The sequence below is a fragment of the Bison bison genome, unplaced genomic scaffold, assembly GCF_000754665.1.
Source record: "Bison bison bison isolate TAMUID 2011002044 unplaced genomic scaffold, Bison_UMD1.0 scf7180017864146, whole genome shotgun sequence".
Classification (NCBI taxonomy): Eukaryota; Metazoa; Chordata; class Mammalia; order Artiodactyla; family Bovidae; genus Bison; species Bison bison.
The window spans coordinates 12471784-12472325 of record NW_011494718.1 but is presented as its reverse complement, the minus strand read 5'-3'; the positions used below and the strand labels follow the sequence as shown (position 1 = coordinate 12472325).

Here is a 542-nt window from a genome sequence, read left to right as displayed (position 1 = left end):
GTGTTCTCAGTGTTTGTTAAAAAGTGTCATTGGTTTAAAGTTTTCCATGGTTAGATAATTTTGGGAAATGCTTGGTTAAAATACATCAGACAGGATTCTCTACTATAGCACTTAGAATCTTTTCTTAGCTATTACACATCTTTGCTCTTCACAATGAGCTATAGTATGTAGAAATGTCCAAGTATATTCGCCTAAGGAATATTGTTCATGGCATATACAACAGAAATCATATTCCAAAGATCACTTCATAGAAATGTAAGGTACTAAGGGCTTCCCTGGTGTCTCAGTTGGTAAAGAATCGCCTGAAATGTAGGAAACCTGAGTTCAATCCCTAGTCTGGGAAGATCCCATGTGCCTCAGAGCAAACTAAGCCCACAAGCCAAAACTACCCATGAGCCCTAGAGCTCGGGCTCCGCAACAAGAGAAGCTACTTCACCCTGCAACGAAGAGTAGCCCCTGCTATCTAGAGCTAGAGAAAGCCCACATGCAAATGAAGACAAATTGCAGCCAGAGTTTAAAAAAAACAAAAACAAAAACGAGAT

The 542-nt window shown here is 39.9% G+C and overlaps 1 protein-coding gene across 12 annotated transcripts in view; it reads right to left on the bottom strand.

The window, feature by feature from the left end:
- The window catches only part of TLN2 (talin 2), a 499482-nt gene that overhangs the window by 213316 nt on the left and 285624 nt on the right, over nt 1–542 (bottom strand). The window lies entirely within an intron of this gene.